The following is a 21,974-nucleotide window of genomic DNA, read 5'->3' as shown; positions in this document are numbered from 1 at the left end:
GTTTGCCCACCTTGTTCAACTCACTATAGGGTCGAGATGGAGATCACTTTATCTGTCTGGCCTTTGCTCACAGAGCTATGCTCGAAGGCTTCTGGAAGGATTCCCTTGAGTGTGACGCCATCTGCCTCCCTAGGGTCACCTGCTCTTGGGTTTGTCAACATAAAAGTGCTGTGGAGGCAAAAGCAGTGCTCATGGCATGCAGGATTGACGCAGTCTGGGACAAAAAACAACACTTGCTCGAGAGGGGATTAGTGTGGTGCTTTATCGCATGTTTCATAATTACAGGCATCATGGAGTATTCAGACCTCTTTAATACACTCTGCATGCATATTCATGTGCAGACACACACATTTCACTTGCTATTGGCAGAGCACCTCTCAATCAGTTAAAAGGAAACTTCAGTCTAAGCCCAATCTAAACCCATTCAATCTAAGTGGGGGATTAATTACACTGTGGTTGCTCACCCCACTTACAGCCTCAGAATTTTCTTCCAGGGTCCTTTCTCCAGTTCTCTCAGGGCCTAAGCCAGCCAAATATAGTTCATGCATCTGCCACCTACCCAGGCAAGACTCTCTTGCCTTCTGATTAAAATTGAAACCACCACCTGTGTCCTACCATAGGTTCTCAGTGTCTCTAAAACTGAAAGGAAAAAAAAAAAAAAAAAGCCCAATCTTAATTTTGTCATTCCTCCCTCAAACTTCTGTTGGTCTACCTATCACACAGAATTACAGACCAAAATATCCAAGCTGAGTCTTTGTGTTTGTGAGCTGCTAATCCAGACAGGGGGATGTATCCAACATGGTACATTTGAAAACCTCCATACCTGAGAGTCCAAATAGCCAAGGCCCACACAAACAAAAGAACATTTATTTATCCTTAAGGATTGCTTATAAGAGAAGCAAGGTGGCCAGGCATGGTGGCTCATGCCTGTAATCCCAGCACTTTGGGAGGCCAAGGTGGGCAGATCACAAGGTCAGGAGTTCGAGACCAGCCTGGCCAATATGGTGAAACCCCATCTCTACTAAAAATACAGAAATTAGCCAGGCTTGGTGGCGGGCGCCTGTAGTCCCAGCTACTCAGGAGGCTGAGGCAGAAGAATCACTTGAACCTAGGAGGCGGAGGTTGCAGTGAGCCGAGATTGTGCCACTGCACTCCAGCCTGGGCAACAGAGCAAGACTGTCACAAAAAAAAAAAAAAGTCAAGATATATGGTATCCTGGTTGGAATTGCTACAACTGGTTTTCCTTTTTGGCCTGCAAGAGCAAAAGAATTGTATTAAAGATCACATGAGCAGAACCGCTATTTACAATGTGCGTAGCCCCTTGACATAGGTCAGTTTGTTGTTTGAGACATGGAAATAGGCAAGACACCCTAAAACTACATTTTAGCAAAGTATCCATCTCCATAGCTGCACACTATGGGGCTGCCCATAATTGAACTGCCTGGGTACAAGAGTCTTGCCAGAAAACAAAGTGGGTGGCTGGCCTTGCTATGTTGGATGCGCAAGACACTGAGGTCTGTTTCTTTTCTGTCTTTCTTGTTACTGTTAATTTTTGGTCCCTCAGGCAAGACCTAAATTCCTAACCTTGGAGGCTTCCAAGGTGACAGTCCCCAAAAGGTCAGCCATCAAAAGGAGGTACTTCTATGACTGAATGGCCATGCAGTTTTTAGAACCTGGAAGTCATTTCGGCCACTGGAAAGAGGGGAGAATGGATCTGCGCATACTCCTGAGTTTCCACCACACAGCATGCTGTGCAGGGCTGCACATGATTGGTCTCCTCCGCACCGTCATCTCAAAGAGCAGCTGCCGTAAATCATTCAGTTAATCACCCTTTGGCAGGGAGAGCTGTGGCAGACTGGTGCTTCCAGTTCCCGGCACAGGCTCTTGCTGTTTCTAATGAGGCTTCATTAACAGGTATGAGAAGGCACTGCTGGCCCCCCAACTCTGCCAGGGCCTTGTTTAAATCAGGCTTCCTCTCACAACATCCCAGTACAATTATGCTTTGGCAGTGGTTCACTGACAGGTGGCAGGGGAGGCTGCTGCTTGTATTGGTGTCAAGGACAGAGCATTTGCTCTGGAGCAGACCAGAGCAGGGCTCCCAATGGACACCTCCTGAAACAAAACCGAGCTCTATTTCCACACCAGGCAACTCCACTGGCCTCTGGCCTAGCTTCTGGAGGGTTGTGTGAATTCCCAATGGGATTGCTAGAGCATCCATTAGCTTTCAGATTCAACATTCTTTTATATCAAGATCCTTAAATCTTACCTTCACAATCATCTGTAACATTTCTTAGCATGTACTGGTGCCCCGGCATTTTGATGCATTTTGGGGATACCAATAAAAAGAAGGCCCAGTTTCTGCCCTCACGGGTTTACAGCCTTGGTGAGTGCAGGTGTGCTCACTGGAGGATCAACAATGCAAAGGATAAGTAAAGCAAAGCACACAGAGCAGCATGTTACAGTTTTCACAACCCCTTCATAGATTCATTTTGTCATCAAAGGTATGAAAATAGACATCTGAGTCTGACCTCACTTGGTTTTCAGCAAGTTGATTTAGCAAGAACCATCAAGCACCATGCCTGTCTCTGTCTCCACACACCCCATAGATAGTATTTTATAAACCCTTACATTGTCTTGCTTGTTTTGAGAAAAGGATGGGTTGTTTCTTTGGAGACAAATCCAGAATCTTATCTGGGATTGCCAGACTTATGAAATAAAAATATAGAATGCCCAGTTTAATTTAAATTTCAGATAAAAAAAGAATAGGTTTTTAGAATAAGTATGTCCCACATGTTGCATGAGACATACTTATGCTAAAACATTATCTGGCAGCTCTAATAATATCAGACAGAAGCACTCCATACTTCATATTCCCCACATAGTTATCTGACATCAAGCAATTCATAAAGGTTTGCCTAGCACTTCCAGTTGGGACATCCCAATACACAAGAAGGGGAAAGGATGACCCAGACTGTGTCTTTACCCATTCTTGATTGGAAACTCAGTCCCCTGACGCAAAAGCACCATAGTGTTTGAGAAATTAGTCTGCTAGTTTAGTGAAGAAATAAAGCAAACTGTTTTCTCAGCTGAAGTAACTGGTTTGATTGGATCATATCGACTGGTTATTTTGAACAAAAGTTTGAGCAGGAACAGGAATAGATCCCAGCATAGACATGCGGTGTTGCAGAGTCGACAGAATTTTCGCTATCATGCCCAAGAGGAAATATTCCATTTTCTCCTGCCTTCCTGAGAGTGGAAGGTAATTTGCACCACAGGGAGTCCAGTTTTCAGTGTAATTCTGGGATTGGACAAAAAACCATGTTGCATCTTAAAGAAAGGGCTTTGCAAAATGGATGAGCAAAAACTACTAAATTTCTTTGGGCAAGTCATGCATACTTTGTTTTTGTTTTGTTTTTATCTGCAGCTAAAGTTCTTACTGACATCCTAGACAGGAAAAATGTATAAATGGGGTTCACAACTTTAAACTAAAAAGACAAAGGCAAACCTGACAAGATGATTAAGACGAGTTGTCACTAACACCCTGGATGATAATTAATGGTGTTGTCGTTGCTTTGAGAAGAAAACAAAAGGATAGGGGACAGGAAATCAATAGACTAGTGGTAGGTTCAGCCCCTCATTGTTTAGTACCAGCAACCAAAAGAAAAGAAGCAAGAGAAACACGTACGGTAATAAACTGTCCTGAGGAAGTGAAATAGTGGGTTTACACATTATTTTGGGAATTCAGTCTTAGCAGTTCACCAGAGCAACAATCATGCTGAGTAGTGGAAAGCTCCCTCCAAAACTAAATCCTCTTCCTCAATAAATATTTATGCAGTCCCTGTTATATGTCAATGCCATGTTAGAGGCCAAGAATATGAAGATGTACAAAATGTGAACCTGCCCTTAAATAATCTAGATTAGCACTGTCCAGTAGAAACAGAATGCAAGCTACATATGTAATTTTAATTTTTCTAATAGCCATATCTTAAAAGGGGAAAAATAAACCGGTGAAATTAATTTTAATATATTTTAATTATCTCGTTATATCCGAAATTCTATTATTTCATAATGTAATCAATATTTTTAAATTATTAATGAGAGTTTTATATTTTTGGTACTAAGTTTGAAATCTGGCTTATGTTTTACCCTAATAGCCCATCTCAACTCAGATACTAAATCTTCATCAGAAATACTTGAGCTATATTTAGATTTCATAAAATTTATAGTTGAAAAAGTAAATTGACGTACCCAAGCTGTTCCAAACATACTTAAAAGTTTTCCAATAACTGAATTTAAGATCACAAAATTTGTTTTCCTTTGATCTTCATATCCACATTGACATAAGTGGTTCATCTTTTTCAGAAGAGTTCGTGTGACTTTGAAGCAAAAGCACATCAGTTTCAAAACGACACCTGTCTAAGTTAAGTAAATTCATTAACTCTTGCATCTCATTCAGTATTTACTAACGTCATGTTCAAGGAGGTATTACATATATTGAGAATCAAGTCTAAATGTATCAACATAAAAAATCCCTTTTCAAATTTTTATTTTAAGTTTTACAGGACAAATATTTTACACAGCTTAAGATTATAATTAAATTTTTAATTAAAATTAAATAACATTTAAAATTCAGCTCTTCAGTCACAGTAGTCATATTTCAAGAGCTCAATAGCCACATGTGGCCAGTGGCTACCACATTGGACAGCATAGATTAAAGTTGACTAGAGGTAGATCTTGACTAGCTTGTGAAAACAATCAAGGTCATATTTGCACGATAATTTGTGAGAAGTCCTGCTTTCCCACCAATTTACCTCACCAAATACATCTGAAATTCCTGGCAGGTGAGCGTCCCACCTAGAAACAGAGTGGCTACATTCCAACAGTTTTATAGGCCTCCTAATTGGCCCACGTAATCCTTCTACTGCATTGCACTGCACTGCTTCTCATAACTAGGTCTTTTGGAGGGAAGTTTCCTCTACCAGAGATCTTGAGCCTCCCCTGACACAGGCCTTTTGTTTTCTTTCATACCCCTCTCCCTTCCTTAATCTCCTAACCACATAAGCCCTGGGAGAAGTGAGCTGAATCAAAGAGGCTAGCACAGCCTGACAGCCAGCCCCCACCTGCTCAGTCAGACCACTCTGCCGGTCTCTTCTTTCCCCCACGGTGATTTTCCTCTCCAAGGTCTCATAGCCTGTCTCTCAATCTAGCTTCAGGACCCACCTCAAATTACATCAGTTCTTCTGACACCTCTGAACCCTATCTCTGGGCTGAATTCTCGTTCCTGTTTCAGCCCCATGCAAATCAAGGCAAGTGACCAGGCATCTGTTTCAACATCCCCAGACACTTTCTGAGCTTTTTTTAAACATCATACACAAATCAATCAATGTAATCCATCACATAAACAGAACCAACGACAAAAACCACATGATTATCTCAACAGATGCAGAAAAGGCCTTTGACAAAATTCAACAGCCCTTCATGCTAAAAACTCTCAATAAACTAGGTATTGATGGAATGTAGCTCAAAAAAATAAGAGCTATTTATGACAAACCCACAGCCAATATCATACCGAATGGGCAAAAACTGGAAGCATTCCCTTTGAAAACCGGCACAAGACGAGGATGCCCTCTCTCACCACTCCTATTAAACACAGTGTTGGAAGTTCTGGCCAGGGCAATCAGGCAAGAGAAAGAAATGAAGGGTGTTCAATTAGGAAAAGAGGAGGAAGTCAAATTGTCCCTGTTTGCAGATGACATGATTGTATATTTAGAAAACCCCATCGTCTCAGCCCAAAATCTCCTTAAGCTGATAAGCAACTTCAGCAAAGTCTCAGGATACAAAATCAATGTGCAAAAATCACAAGCATTCCTATACACCAATAACAGAGAAACAGAGAGCCAAATCATGAGTGAACTCCCATTCACAATTGCTACAAAGAGAATAAAATACTTAGGAATACAACTTACAAGGGATATGAAGGATCTCTTCAAGGAGAACTACAAACCATTGCTCAACAAAATAAAAGAGGACACAAACAAATGGAAGAATATTCCATGCTCATTTATAGGAAGAATCAATATCGTGAAAATGGCCATACTGTCCAAGGTAATTTATAGATTCAATGCCATCCCCATCAAGCTACCAATGACTTTCTTCACAGAATTGCAAAAACCTACTTTAAAGTTCGTATGGAACCAAAAAAGAGCCTGCATTGCCAAGACAATCAAAAAGAACAAAGCTGGAGGCATCATGCTACCTGACTTCAAACTATACTATAAGGCTACAATAACCAAAACAGCATGATACTGGTACCAAAACAGATATATAGACCAATGGAACAGAACAAAGGCCTCAGAAATAACACCACACATCTACAACCATCTGATGTTTGACAAACCTGACAAAAACAAGAAATGGGGAAATGATTCCCTGTTGAATAAATGGTGCTGGGAAAACTGGCTAGCCATAAGCAGTAAGCTGAAACTGGATCCCTTCCTTACACCTTATGCAAAAATTAATCCAAGATGGATTAAAGACTTAAATGTTAGACCTAAAACCATAAAAACCCTAGAAGAAAACCTACACAATACCATTCAGGACATATGCATTGGCAAGGACTTCACGACTAAAACACCAAAAGCAATGGCAACAAAAGCCAAAATTGACAAATGGGATCTAATTGAACTAAAGAGCTTCTGCATGGCAAAAGAAACTACCACCAGAGTGAAGAGGCAACCTACAGAATGGGAGAAAAAATTTTGTAATCTACCCATCTGACAAAGGGCTAATATCCAGAATCTACAAAGAACTTAAAGAAATTTACAAGAAAAAACAAACAACCCCATCAAAAAGTGGGCAAAGGATATGAACAGACACTTCTCAAAAGAAGACATTTATGCAGCCAAAAGACACATGAAAAAATGCCCACCATCACTAGTCATCAGAGAAATGCAAATCAAAACCACAGTGAGATACCATCTCACACCAGTTAGAATGGCAATCATTAAAAAGTCAGGAAACAACAGATGCTGGAGAGGATGTGGAGAAATAGGAACACTTTTGCACTGTTGGGAGTGTAAATTAGTTCAACCATTGTGGAAGACAGTGTGGCAATTCCTAAAGGATCTAGAACTAGAAATACCATTTGATCCAGTGATCCCATTACTGGGTATATACCCAAAGGATTATAAATCATGCTACTGTAAAGACACATGCACACGTATGTTTACTGCGGCACTATTCACAATAGCAACGACTTGGAACCAACCCAAATGTCCATCAGTGATAGACTGGATAAAGAAAATGTGGCACATATACACCATGGAATACTATGCAGCCATAAAAAGGATGAGTTCATGTCCTTTGCAGAGACATGGATGAAGCTGGAAACCATCATTCTCAGCAAACTATCACAAAGACAGAAAACCAAACACTTCATGTTCTCACTCATAGGTTGGAATTGAACAATGAGAACACTTCGACACAGGGCGGGGAACATCACACACCAGGGCCTGTTGGGGTGGGGGGTGCTGGGGGAGGGATAGCATTAGGAGAAATACCTAATGTAAATGACGAGTTGATGGGTGCAGCAAACCAACATGGCACATGTATACCTATGTAACAAACCTGCACGTTGTGCACATGCACCCTAAAACTTAATTTTTAAAAATTGTTTTAATTGAGGTAAAATACACATACATAATTTACCATCTTTACCATTTTTTTTTCTTTTTTTTTTTTGAGATGGAGTCTCGCCCCGTCGCCCAGGCTGGAGTGCGGTGGTGCCATCTCGGCTCACTGCAAGTTCCGCCTCCTGGGTTCATGCCATTCTCCTGCCTCAGCCTCCTGAGTAGCCAGGACTACAGGCGCCCACCACCACGCCAGCTAATTTTTTGTATTTTTAGTAGAGACGGAGTTTCACCGTGTTAGCCTGACCTCATGATCCATCCGCCTTGGCCTCCCAAAGTGCTGAGATTACAGGCATGAGCCACCACACCCAGTCTGACTACATATTTTGACTAATGTGAATTATACTGTAATAAACAGAGTGCATATATCTCTTCGATACACTGATTTCCTTCCGTTGGGGTATATATCTCTAGCAGTGGAATTGCTGGATCAAGTTTTAGTTTTTTGAAGAACTTTCATACTGTTCTCCATAATGGTTGTACTAATTTACATTCCCACAAGCAGTGTACCAAGGTTCCCCTGTGTCCACATCCTCTCCAGCATTTGTTATTGCCTGTCTTTTTGATACAAGCTTTTAACTGGGGTAAGGTGATATCTCATTGTGGTTTTGATTTGCATTTCCCTGATGATTAGTGATGTTGAGTATTTTTTCATATACCTGTTGGCTATTTGTATGTATTCTTTTGAGAAATATCTATTCAGATCTTTTGCCTATTTTTAAATTGGATGATTTGTGTTTCTGCTATTGAGTTGTTTGAGCTCATTATATATTCCTGTTGTTAATCCCTTGTCAGATGGATGGTTTGCAAATATTTTCTCCCATTCTGTGGGCTGTCTCTTCACTTTGTTAATTGTTTGCTTTGCGGTGCTTTTTAGCTTCATGAAATCCCAATTGTCTATTTTTGCTTTGGTTGCCTGTGCTTTGGAAGTCTTACACAAAAAATATTTGCCCAGATCAATATCCTGGAACATTTCCCAGTGTTTTCTTCTAGTACTTTCATAGCTTTAGGTCTTTAAGTCTTTAAATCATCTGATTTTATTTTTGTTTATGGTAAGAGACAGTGGTCTAGTTTCATTCTTCTGCATATAGTTAGCCAGTTTTCCCAGCACCACTTATTGAAGAGGCCATCCTCACTCTATTGTATATTCTTAGTGCCTTTGTTAAAGATGAATTGGTTGTAAATGAATTGATTTATATCTTGGTTCTCTATTCTGTTCTAACTGATTTGTGTGTCTGCTTTTTTGCCAGTGCCATGCTGTTTTGATTACTATAGCTTTGTAGTGAATTTTGAAGTCAGGTAGTGTGATGCCTCCAGCTTTGTTCTTTTTGCTCACTATTGCCTTGGTTATTTGGGGTCTTTTGTGGTTTCATATATATTTTAGGCTTTTTTTCTATTTCTGTGAAGAATGTTATTGCTATTCTGATAGAGATTGCATTGAACCTGTAAATTGCTTTGGGTAGTATTGTTATTTTAACAATATTAATTCTTCCAATCCATGAGCATGGAATATCTTTCCATTTTTTTGTGTCCTCTTCTATTTTTTTCAGAGTTTTATTGTTTTCCTTATATAGATCTTTTACTTTGGTTAGACTGATTTCTAGATATTTTATATTTTTGTACCTTGTAAATGGGATTGCTTTCTTGATTTTTGTTTCAGACTGTTTGCTGTTGGTGTATATAAATGCTACTGATTTTTGTGTGTTAATTTTGTATCCTGCAACTTTGCTGAATTTGTTTATCAGTTCCAGTAGTTTTTTTGGTGGGGCCTTTAGGTATTTCTAGGTATAAAATCAAGTCATCTATGAACAAGACCAATTTGATTTATTTCTTTCCAGTTTGGATGCCCTTTAGTTTATGTTCTTGCCTAATTGCTCTGGCCAGGACTTCCAGTGTTATGTTGAATAACCATAGTAAAAGTGGGCATCCAGCCAGGCACAGTGGCTCACACCTATAATACCAGCAGTCTGGGAGGCTGAAGCAGGAGGATCATTTGAGCACAGGAGTTTGAGACCAGCCTGGGCAACATAAGGAGACCCCATCCCTATAAAATAAAATTTAAAAAAATTAGCTGGATGTGGTAGATCACACCTGTGATCCCAGCTACTTGTGTGTCACAGGATCCTTGGGGCATTGTTTTTCTCCCATCCAAGTATTAACCAGGCCTGACCCTGCTTAGCTTCCAAGACCAGACAAGATCAGGCCCCTTCAGGGTGGTATGCCCATAGATGGGGTGTCACTTTTCTGGCCAGAAATCTCTGTGGTCAGTGGCACCTTTGCTCAAGCTTTGCTCAGGCCCGCTGGGCTCATTCTACCTACTCAGGCTGGCAGGCTGTGCTCAGCTCACGCAACTGGCCTGAATCCCATTCCAGCCAAGGGTGAGCCAGGCACGGAGTGGCAAGGGGTGTGTGAGCAAGCAAGTGTGGGGTCTGGCCACTTCTCACAGCCAGGCATACTGGCTGCGGTGGGGTGGGCAGTTCCAGGTGCTGGCACAGGTGCTGGCTCCCTGTGAGTCTGCAGCTGGACCAGGCATACTGCAAGCAGCTTCCACAGCTGGCATCAGGGAATGCTGTGGTGCCCAGAAGCTTGGAGATGCCAGGAACTGCAGAGCCCCAAATAGGGTGTCACAGCCCTGGTTCAGGGAGATCCTAGGTCTGGGCTCTCCAAAGGGCCACAGCTCTTCTCTCCTTCTCTCTTTTCTCCTTCTCATCACCTGCAACGTGGTGAGCAATGGGTGTGTTTCAGCTTTGTTTGTGTTACAGCTCTTTCAGCCCTGGTACCCCAAAGTCCCACGTCCAGGAAGAATGAGGTATGCAGGCAAGTGGTGGGTGAGCAAGGCAAAATGGTGTTTTACTGAGCCACAGAACAGCTCAGAGGAGACCCACAGTGGGTAGCTCCTTTCCACAGGCAGGTCATCTTGATGTCTGCCCAAGTCTGGCTGAGTCCAGGGTTTTTATGGTCTTCAAAGGGGAGGAATGATCAGCAATGCATGCTGATTGGCCTATGGGTGGCCATGGGTGGGGAGAGGCTGGGCAGCAGAGGCAGGCATTTCCAAGCCTGTGGGGGCTTCCCTGGCCCCCAAGACTGCAGGAATGCCCGAGTCTGCAGCCACAGCTGGGCAGCCTCAACTTTGCTCCACAATCAGAGTGGGTGCCAGGAGCAGAGAGAGGCCAGGCAGCAGGAGCAGGCATTTCCAAGCCTGTGGGCCATGGAGGACTTTCTGTCCCCCAAGAGTGCAGTAATGCCTAGGTCTGCAGGGCAGCTGGGCAGTTGCAGCTGCACCTGGGAGGGTGGGGCTCCTGTCTCTCCAACTAGGAATGAGTCCTGGCTTCCTCCTGTTCCCAGCTTCCACCAGCTCCTGCCAGCTTCCACCAGCTCTTGCCAGCTTCCTGGAGTACACAGCCCTGGTGCGCCTCCCCTACTGCAGCCAGCATCTTTGCAGTGGCTGCTCCAGATAAGCTGCCACTGCCATCACTTGGAAGGTTGAGGTGGGAGAGATGGCTTGAGCCCAGGAAGTGGAGACTGTAGTGAGCCATGATCATGCCATTACGCTCCAGCTTGGGTGACAGATCGAGATCCCGTTTTTAAAAATATAAATAAGGCCAGACACGGTGGCTCATACCTGTAATCCCAGCACCTTGGGAGGCCGAGACTGGTGGATCACAAGGTCAGGAGTTCGAGAACAGCCTGGCCAACATGGTAAAACCCCATCTCTACTTAAAAAATTAGCCAGGCATGGTGGCATGCGCCTGTCATCTCAGCTACTCAGGAGGCTGAGGCAGGAGAATTGCTTGAACCCTGGAGGTGGAGGTTGCAGTGAGCTGAGATTGCACCACTGCACTCCAGCCTGGGGAACAGAGTGAGACTCTGTCTCAAAAATAATAATAAAAAATAAATAATAAATAAAAGTGAGCATCCTTCCTGATTTTTAAGAAACTCCCTGTCAGTAGTTGTTAGGGGGCTAATCTCCTCAGGTTACAAGACAGACCTCTAGGGGGCAGTGTTGTCCAAACTCCACAGGCCAGCCTGCTGGTCTCAGGGGGACCCATCTTGAGTACCCTATTACGTACTATGTTCATGGAACCTAAGGCATCATTGATTAAAAGAGATACCATTACTGGATGTGCCACTAAAAATGAAACTACTCCAGATAGAAGTCTATTAGACCCCAGATAAAGCTGAGACACTAAAGGCCTCTGTGGAGGGGGTCCACAAGAAATATACAGAAAAAAGAGAAAGAAAGGGACATGCATAGTAGGACAGCAAGAGAAGTTGCATGTTTCAATTTTGCCATGGACAGAGGAAGTAAAATCTGCCCTCATAATTTGAATCAAAAGTTGGTTCTCATGCAGTTTTCTGGTACTACTTGTGCCATCAAAAAAACCTCAGATAATTTAATGTACAAATGCACCTCAACTTATTATGATGTTATGTCCTGATAAACCATCATAAGGTGACTATATCATAAGTCAACTTTATCCAGTTGTAAGTTGAGGAGCACACTGAATGCATATTGTTTTCACACTATCACAAAGTTGGAAAATCATAAGTTGAAACATCCTAAGTTAGGGACCATCTGTAGTTTCACATTATTATGAGTTCCTTGGCAAGGGTAGAACCCAAAGCTTATATAATTTGATGCCCTCTTTTAAAAAAGAAATACAAAATATCTTACTCTTGCAAATTTTATAAAAACCTATGATGAGGCTGAGTGTGGTGGTTCACATCTGTGATCCCAGTGCTTTGGGAGGCTGAGGCAGGCAGATCACTTGAGGCCAGGAATTTGAGACCAGCCTGGCCAACATGGTGAAACTGCATCTCTCTACTAAAAAAACAAAGAAAATTAGCTGGGTGTGGTGGCGTGTGCCTCAGCTACTCTGGAGTCTGAAGCATGAGAATCACTTCAACCTGGGAGGTAGAGGTTGCAGTGAGCTGAGATATCAACACTGCACTCCAACCTGGGCAACAGAGTGAGACTGTATCAGAAAAAAATATATGTAATTTGATCCCATGAAGCTGTGAGGTGAAACCCTTTCAGGACCTTGGAAGGGCCATGCAAATGAGGGGCCCTGAAGCTTTACTCTCATTGGTAAAACAGCCTGTGCCCCAAGTGACAGGCAGAAGCAAAGAAAAATCCTCTACAAATAAACGCAATTTTTATCGAAACAACAGCAATCACAACATACCATCAACTATTATCATATCCTGACTTCAGAAATGTTAAAGTACACAACAATATGCTTCTTAGGAGCAATGAAATATGGTACTTCAAAAAGAAAAAAGATAATGTAAATTTTGACCCTGACTTGGCTAAGACAATAACACAATGACGACAACAATGATGATAGCTATCATTTATCAAGCTCCTACAGTGTGCCAGCCTTCTCACAAACTTTTTTTCTGCTCCTCACATGAGCTTAATGCCACCACCAAAGACTTGAAAGATGCAAGGTAGTGATTCCTACCAAATCCACAATTAACTCACTTGTTGATCAGTGTACAAATCAAGTAGGTCATAGAAAATGACCACAGATCATCACAGACTAATCCAGTGGTGAGGTGAATCACAACCAGAATTGCAAAGATGGTATTTTTACTGGAGCAAATCCACACAGACCCTGGCACCTGGTGTGCCACTATTGACCTGGCAACTGCTTTATCATGCCCACCCCCACCTTAATCCTCTTCTGCCCTGTTGTGGCAGGGACAGCAGTATACTTTCACTGTCCTGCCTCTGGGCTATGTCAGCTTACCTGCACTTGGTCAGAATGCAATCTGGAGGGACCCAGAAGCCCAAGCTGATCCGTTACATATCTTTATCATGCTAATTGGACCTGGAGAGCCCCAAAGAGCTAGCACCTAAATGCCTTAGTAAAGTACCTGTATGCCAGAAAATGGGAGATAAAGCCTGACAATATTCAGGAGGCTGCCACATGTGTGAAGCCTCTAGAGTCCAGTGGTCTGGGCTTTGTTGGGATAGACCTTCTAACACGAGCTTCAAGTTGTACTTTACACCAGAAAGAGCCATGAAGAAAAAGACACAAAGCTTAATTTTCAGAAGTAACGCAAACCAGATTTGAGTATCTGTTGCTGTGAACCACTAACTCAAGTAACAACCCTTAAGGGTACAAGGTTTTTGGCTTTTGTTTTTGAATTTTTATTTTAACATAATTCCAGGCTTACAGAGCAGTTGAAAGAATAGTTGAAGAATTGCCATATACCCTTCACTCAGATTTCACAAATACTAACATTTTCATAGGAAGACAGAAGCAAATTATTTTTAAGTTGAAGTAGTTAAGTTTCTTTTATACTTATTTAGTTCTAGGAATTTTGACTGATAGACATTGACTGGTGGGGGAGGTGGAGGTTGCTGGCTGACCAAGGTGATCTGTGGTGGTTGGTGGCATGTTGGGTGGCTAAAGCAGGCGATGTGCAGTGGGGTAGGGGTGTGTCATAGTGACCACCTGGATGGGCAAGCAGGGCCAGGTATAATGAGACATTGCCACGGAGTTTCTTCCCCCAGATACAGTGTGGCCCAGGTGGATGCCACGGTGCCACCCTTTGGTGCTGAGGAGCCCACACTGTGAGAAGCCTGCCCTGCCTATGCACCAGCGCCGATGACCCAGCCAGGCCTGATTTAGCCCCGCCAGGCAGGCAGCAATGGCCCCTCTCAAGCATGGAGCTCCCTTCCTGAGACAGGAAGCTGTTGGAGAACTGGAGCTTTGAAGCCATCAACTCACAGCTAACTGTAGAGAGCAAAGATACCCACATCATTGGCAGGATTGAGAGCTACTCACGTAAGATAGCAGGAGACGACAAACACTGTTCTGACAGGAGGGCGGCCCACGTACTGAAGGCTCTCTCTCCATCGCAGACCTCAGGCCTCAGGCCCAGCAGCCTGAGCAAGAACCAAGGTGGCAAGGAAGAGGGCGCCCTCAGGGACAAGTGCAATTGCAAGACCCTCTTCCACTTGATTGTCACGCTCAGCGAGTCCTTTCAGGCCTGAGTATGACCTCAGCACAGCCCGCAGCCATGGGTTCAGCCGGAAGCCCAGCCTCAGCTGGGTGGTAAATGCAGTTAACTGCAGTCTGTTCTCAGCTGCGTGGGGGGACATTAAGGTCCTAGAACACAGCTGCGGAACACAGTGGATGAGGAGATCCGCCTGGCTTAATGGGACACCTACAGCTATAACCCAGACATGAACCCAGACCCCTTCAGGGAAGAAGATACCCTCTGGTCCTTCAACTAATTCGTCTACAACAAAGGGCTCAAGCAAATTGTCTTCTTCAGCCACTGCTCCACTAGCAGCTCCACCTGCACACCCTCAGAGGCAGGCAACGAGAGGGACCTGGAACTGGGGGAAGAGGAGGAAGAGAAAGAAAGCAGAGGCGGAGGCAGTGAGGGTGGGGCCGAAGAGACCAGGCCATGGAGGACGGGTTCCCGGTGATTTGTATGTGATGAGGAGGAGCACAGGCCCCAGCTTCATCCAGCTTCAAGCAATGCCTGGACCTGCCTACCTGAGAGGCCCCGAGGCCTCCCCAGCTGCAGGCCAGACCCTGGTGCTGTCAGAGTCTCAGCACTGCCCAAGGCCACACCTGCCTGGCCCTTTGGCTCCAGCCTGTTGGTGTGCACTCAACCTCATAGGCTTCTGCTGCCCACGCTGTGGCTGGACTAGACAGCACAGGACCTGCTGCAAAGAGTAACCACCTTGCCCAAACGAACTGCCACAGGCAGGGACAGCTAGACCACAGAGTTTATTTTTGTATTTCTGCTGGGCCTGCACACTCCAGCCCAAAGGGCTTATTATAGCCAGAGGCCCCAGAGGTCATGAGCTCTAGTCTTGGGTCAGCTCTTGGCACCCACCTGTGCCCCCACCTCACCCATTTGGCTGCATGCACTGAATGTCACTTTGCTGCAGCTCATTGCTTTCCAATAAAAATGTCTGTGACTTAAAAAAGATTGAGACAAAAATTTAAAAATTTTATAACATGCTCATGAATGCTGGCAACCTCACCTCCACCAGCACCGCACCCCAACTGCCACCACCGCCAGTACAAGTGCAAGCACAGCACCAGCAACCCCACGGCTGCCAGTGCCCCAGCCCCCTTTTTCACCCCCACCAATGCACTGCCGCCACCACTGGCATGAGCACATGCAGGAACACCGCCTCCCCAGTTCTGCTGGAACCCCTCCCCAGCTAACACGTGTGTACCCCGCCATGCTGCTGCAGCTGCTGCCATACATCAGTAAGCACAGATCTCACTGACACCACCCTGACCAAGCGCTTTGGCTAAAGCGCTTTGGCTTCCATCACAATGCTGTGGCCAGCAGACTGGGAACAACCCAGCCCCTCCAGCAGAATAGATTCCTAACGTTGAGGGTTCAGAGAACACAGCCAGGCGCCCAGCACCAGCCCTCCCAGAGTTAGAGCACGCAGCCCAGGAGTGCTGAGCTGAGCCTGGGCCCCCTAAAATCTTCCAGAAATAAAGCAAGTCAACCAAACCCACCATATACCAAAATCAAACCAAGAGCATCAGAGAAGATAAAAGCAGAAAACCTCTCCAAAGCACAACAACTTCAAAAATTGGAGGAACATCAGCCCACACAGATGAGAAAGAACTAGTGCGAGAACTCTGGCAACTCAAAAACCAGAGTGTCTTCTTACCTCCAAACCACCACACTAATTCTCTAGCAATCGTCCGTAGCCAGCCTGAAATGGCTGAAATGACAGACATAGAATTCAGAAAATGGATAGGAGTGAAGATCACTGAGATTCAGGAGAAAGTTGAAACCCCATCCAAGGAATCTAAGGAATCCAATAAGATGCTACAGGAGATGAAAGATGAAATGGCTATTTTAAGAAAAAAATAAACTGATCTGATAGACCTAAAAAACTCACTTCAAGAATTTAGTAATACAATCTCAAGTATTAATAGTAGAATAGACCAAACTGAGGAAACACTCTCAGAGCTTGAAGACCAGTTCTCCAAAATAACTCAGTCAGACAAAAATAAAGAAAAAAGAATTTAAAAGTATGAACAAAACCTCCGAGAAATATAGGTTATGTAAAGAGACCAGATCTACAGTTCACTGGCATCCCTGAAAGAGAAGGAGAGAAAGCAAGCTACTTGGAAAACATATTTGAGGATATTGCCCATGAAAATTTCCCCAACCTTACTAGAGGCCAACATTCAAATGCAGGAAATGCAGAGAACCCCTGCAAGACACTACACAAGATCACTATCCCCAAGACACATAGTCATCAGATTCTCTAAGGTCGAAATGAAAGAAAAAGTTTTAAAGGCAGCTAGAGAGAAACAGCAGGTCACCTACAAAGGAAACACTATTAGGCTAACAGCAGGGCTTTCAGTAGAAACTGTACAGCCAGAAAAGATGGGGGGGCCTATATTCAGCTTTTTTTTTTTTAAAGAAATTCCGGCCAGGCGCAGTGACTCACACCTGTAATCCCAGCACTTTGGGAGGCCAAGGCAAGTGGATCACCTGAGGTCAGGAGTTTGAGACCACCTGATCAACACAGTAAAACTCCATCTCTACTAAAAATATAAAAATTAGCTGGGCATGGTGGTGGGCACCTGTAATCCCAGCTACTTGGGAGGCTGAGGCAGGAGAATCACTTGAACCCGAGATGGAAGTTGCTGTGAGCCAAGATGGCGCCATTGCACTCCAGCCTGAGTGACAGAGGGAGACTCCATCTCAAAAATAATAAATAAATAAAATAAAAAAGAAATTCCAACCAAGAATTTCATATTCAGCCACTCGGCCTCATAAGTGAAGGAAAAACAAGATCCTTTTCAGACAAGTAAATACTAAGGGAATTTGTTACCCTTATATAATTAATATTCTATAATCGTTAAGGTTTCAGTTCAACAAGAAAACCTAACTATCCTAAATACATATCCACCCAACACAGGAGCACCCAGATTCATAAAACAAGTTCTTGGAGACCTAAGAAGAAATTCAGATAACCATGCAATAATAGTGGGAGACTTCAACATGCCACTGACCGTATGAGACAGATCATCAAGGCAGAAAACGGGTAAAGATGTTCGGGACCTGCACTCAACACAACCAAATGGACCTAACAGACGCGACAGAACTCCTTAATAGAAGTGAAGAAAAGACACTCCCAATATAATAGTCTCTCACTATTACTGTGTGGTGGCAAAGACCCTATCTCTAAAAATAATAAGTTTTTTAAAAAATCAAGAAATTAGCATTGGTGATAATATTATTACCCAGTCTGAATATTCTATTCAGATTTTGCCAGACGTCTCAATAATGTCCTTTAGAACAAAAGAACATTTTAGATGACAAGTAACATTCAGTTGTCATGTCTCTTTAGTCTACTTGAATCTGAAGAAGTCCTCAGCCTTTCCATCTGCATTTCATGACAGTGGCATTCTGACAAACACAAATGTATTAGTTTCCTAGGCCGGCCATAACAAACGATTACAAACCGGATGGCTTTAAACAGCACAAAGTTATTTTCCCACTGCTCTGATAGGTAGAAGTCCAAAATCAATGTGTCAGCGTGGCTGTGCTCCCCCAGAAACCTGTAGGGGGAATCTTTCCTTGCCAATTCCCAGCTTGCAGTGGTTGCCAGCAGCCCCTGGTTTGCCTTGGTTTGCAGCTGCAGCCCTGCAGCCCCTGCCTCTGTCTTCACCTGATGTTCTCCCTTTGTGTGTCTGTGTCTCTGTGGCTTTTCTTCTCTTCTAATAAGGATACCTGTCATATTAGATTAAAGGCCCATTCTCCTCTAGTAGGACCTCATCTTAATTAATTACATCTGCAACAACTCTTATTTCCAAATCAGGTCACATTCTGACATACTGGGGATTCGAACTTCAACATATCTTTTTTGGGAGTCGCAGTTCAACCTGTCTCAACAGAGCAGTTATTTTATAAAATACTCCTCAACTTGAGTTCTGCTATTTCCTCAGGTTGGATTCAAGTTGCACACTTTCGGTTGGAATACCATAAAACTCACCAGGAGGCATGTGATATCAATATGTCCCTCTCCTGGTGATATTAATTTTGTTTACTGGGTTAAGGTGGCATGTGCCAAGCTTCTCCACTATAGAGTTACTGTTTTTCCATTTGTAATTAGTAAGTATCTTGTGGAAAAATACTTTTAGTCTATTTTGAATAAATATTGTTATTCCTCAAACTTTCTCTCCCAGGAGTTTTAGTTTTAGCATCAATTGATGATTCCTACCCAAGTCAATTATTACTATTATGGTTGCCAAATGGTGATTTTCAAATTCCATAATTTCATCTACATTTTTTAGTTGGCTTTCTTCTATAAGAAAAAATGTTCCAGACAGGAGCAGTGGCTCACGCCTGTAATCCCAGCACTTTGAGAGACCAAGGTGGGAGGATCACCTGAGGTCAGGAGTTCGAGACCAGCCTGATCAACATAGAGAAACGCCGTCTCTACCAAAAATACAAAATTAGCTGGGCGTGGTGGCACATGCCTGTAATCCCAGCTACTCAGGACGCTGAGGCAAGAGAATTGCTTGAACCTGGGAGGCGGAGGTTGTGGTGAGCCGATATTGCACCATTGCACTCCAGCCTCGGCAACAAGAGCGAAACTCCATCTCAAAAAAAAAAAAAAAAGAATGTTCTTTTCTCCCCTATTTGTGTGTGTGTGTGTGTGTGTGTGTGTTTATATCAGCATGAGCACATGGAGGGGCTGCAAGTTTTGAGCAGGGCATAGAGCAAAAAGGCATCTGTAGCAAGCTGAGGTGTGGAGCCAGCTGCCTGCCACTGCACCTATGACCAGCACGCCCAATAACTGTGGAAGTATCTGTTGCAGACAAAGGTAACATATAGAACCCTTGGCATGCCACAGTAGGAGAATAACAGTCATAGAATATTTGAGAAAGGCTATGTCCACCACTGTTGTCAGTTAGTCTCTACTAAAAAGCAACTCCTGAGTTCCTCCTGAAACCTCATGGACTGAGCACTTGGCTTCAAGGCCTACTCTGTACCCGGGCTATGTGAATGGGCGCTCCTCCTGCTGAACGCCAGTGCATTCCAGCAATAGGGAGCACCAGCAGGAGAATGAGGGACGAAAGAGAGTGAGGTCAGTGTATTTATTGCCCTGCCCCTCCCTGCAGCATCACCACAGGCCAGTTCTGATGATGAATTGAGGAAAAAATACCACTCCTGTGATATTTTTACCAAAAATGCGTAATCCAAATCTAATACTGAGAAAACATCAGACAAGCTCAAATGGAGGCACAGTCTACAAAATCATTGGCCTATACGACCCAAAAAACATCAAGTGTATAAAAGACAAGGAAAGACTGAGGAACTGTGCAGATTAAAGAAAACTAAAGACAACTAAATGCAACCCATGAACCTGGATTGTATCCTGGACCAGAAAATTGTTTTCTTTTGTTATAAAGGGCACATTTTGGACAACTGATGGAATTTAAACAAAGTCTGTAAGTTAGATAATAATATTGTATCAATGTTTATTTCCTAATTTTCTTGTAACTGTATAAAAGATTAGGCTCATGCTATACATGCTGTTTTTGTTCTTTTGTTGTTGTTGTTGTTGTTTTTGATTTTTTTTTTTTTTTTTTTTCTGAGACAGGGTCTTGCGCTGTCACCCAGGCTGGAGTGCAGCGGTGCAATTTCAGCTCACTGTAGCCTTGACCTCCCCAGCTCAATCAATCAGCCCTCCCATCTCAGATTCTCAAGTAGGGACTACGGGTATGCACCACCACCCCAGGCTAATTTTTTTTTTTTTTTTTTTTTTGTAGAGGTGGGGTTTCACCATGTTGCCCAGGCTGGTCTCAAACTCCTGTGTTTAAGCGATCCACCCACCTCGGCCCCACAAAGCGCTGGGGTTACAGGTTTGAATCACCACACCAGGCCTTAATTTTTAAATAGAGACAGAGTCTTACTATGTTGCCCAGGCTAGTCTTGAAGTCCTGGGCTCAAACAATCCTCCCACCTCAGCCTCCCAAAGTTCTGAGATTATGGAAGTGAGCCACCATGCCCAACTTATGCTGCTTTTTAAGAAAACTGGGTTTTTAGTTTAATTTCACTTGAACTTAACACAAGAAAAAATGAAATTAAATCGAAAGAAATATTAGACTTTTAATACATTTTTTTCACCTTAGGAAATATTCATTGTTATAGGATTCTTCTGTTCCTATAGGTTTAAAAAAAAATGAAAGCTGTTAAGAGGTTGAAATGTTATACATTACTTTTAAGTGCATGTTTCATTTTTACATAGTATCAATTATACTATAAAATATGTAATTATTGGCATAGGTATATTTCTTCCTTTTCCCTTCTCTTTCACTCTTGTTTGTTGCTCATATCATTTCTACTTTATCAAGCTTTACAGTCTGGGCACGGTGGCTCACACCTGTAATCTCAGCACTTTGGGAGGCTGAGGTGGGCAGATCACTTGAGGTCAGGAGTTCAAGACCAGCCCGGCCAACCTGGTGAAACCCCGTCTCTACTAAAAGTACAAAAATCAGCCGTGCCTGGCTGATTAGCATCATTCTTAATCAGTTTTTCCAAATGAATGTTATGCTTTATCTGCCTGAAAATTCTCTTCTTTTTTCTTCTTGGGGCATTTGTTTTGTATTATATCTCTGAATATATTTTTCTGGTTTTATTTGTTAGACTCTCTACTTCAAAGCCATCAAAGGATTATCTTTGCCCTTTTCTATGTCTATCATTTTCTTTCTAGATTAAAAAATTTTTTTTCTGGCTGGGCACAGTGGCTCATGCCTGTAATCCCAGCACTTTGGGAGGCCAAGGCGGGTGGATCAGGAGTTCGAGACCAGCATGGCCAACATAGTGAAACCCCATCTCTACTAAAAATACACAAAATTAGCCAGGTGTGGTGGTGGGTGCCTGTAATCCCAGCTACTTGGGAGGCTGAGGCAGGAGACTCGCTTGAGCCCGGGAGGCAGAGGTTGCAGTGAGCTGAGATCGCGCCATGGCACTCCAGCCTGGGCAACAAAAGCGAAACTCCATCTCAAAAAATAAGTAAGTAAATAAATAAATAAATAAATAAATTTTTCTAACCAACCAGGGAACTATTTAAAAATAATAATAAATAAATTTAAATTAAATTTTTTTCTCTCTTTTATCTGTATTAATTGTGATTACCAATTACAATCTCAACATTTTGGGAGGCCAAGGTGGGAGGATTGCTTGAGGATATGAGTTCAAAACCAGCCTAGGCAACATAGCAAGACCCTGTCTCCACAAAAAATAATACAAAATAATTAGCCA

The 21,974-nt window shown here is 43.2% G+C and overlaps 1 pseudogene; it reads left to right on the top strand.

The window, feature by feature from the left end:
- Window positions 1-13,014: 13,014 nt before the first annotated feature.
- LOC129491654 (repressor of RNA polymerase III transcription MAF1 homolog) lies at window positions 13,015-15,140 on the top strand (annotated as a pseudogene).
- The last annotated feature ends 6,834 nt before the right edge of the window (window positions 15,141-21,974 follow it).

Source organism: Symphalangus syndactylus, chromosome 10, assembly GCF_028878055.3.
Source record: "Symphalangus syndactylus isolate Jambi chromosome 10, NHGRI_mSymSyn1-v2.1_pri, whole genome shotgun sequence".
Classification (NCBI taxonomy): domain Eukaryota; kingdom Metazoa; phylum Chordata; class Mammalia; order Primates; family Hylobatidae; genus Symphalangus; species Symphalangus syndactylus.
Note: the sequence above shows the minus strand (reverse complement) of the source record. Positions and strands in the feature narration are given on the sequence as shown.